We start from the raw sequence: 539 nt of genomic DNA, 5'->3' as shown, positions 1-539 counted from the left end.
AAGGAGCAAAAGGCCATTCTGAAGTATCACTTGTTCAAAGATCTCACAATAGGAATAAAAACCAGGGATTACTGGTAAAGGAAAACCTTTTGATACTCACTTTACCCCACCAGGTGCAGTTTCGCATCTTGTTTATTAGTCTACCTCGACCTTCGGCCCAATTAGCCTGATTTGTTTTCCTTGACAAAACAAAAAAAACAAAAGATACCTTTGTTTATGTGTGATATTTTTTTGTGAATTCTTTCTGTTTTGTTCGTGAATATACAATTTCCTGGTCCTGTATCACCCTTGAAGTGTGAGCAATTAACGATAAGAAACAATCTGACCTTCTCCGCTTACCTGTAGGAAGGTTTACTTAAAATTAGGAAATTTGGAATAACATTGAACACGATACTGTCAATTTATGGTGGTAAACTGGTTAAAGCGTGTCGAGATGAGTGGGAATTGAAAGGAGGAAAAGGAAGGAAGGCATAAAAGAAAGGGAAGTGGGATAGAGTTGGGTAGGCTGTATGCCTCTTGACACATACTTGTGCGCGTTC

This window comes from Echinococcus granulosus (assembly GCF_000524195.1).
Source record: "Echinococcus granulosus chromosome Unknown EG_S00091, whole genome shotgun sequence".
Classification (NCBI taxonomy): Eukaryota; Metazoa; Platyhelminthes; class Cestoda; order Cyclophyllidea; family Taeniidae; genus Echinococcus; species Echinococcus granulosus.
Note: the sequence above shows the minus strand (reverse complement) of the source record.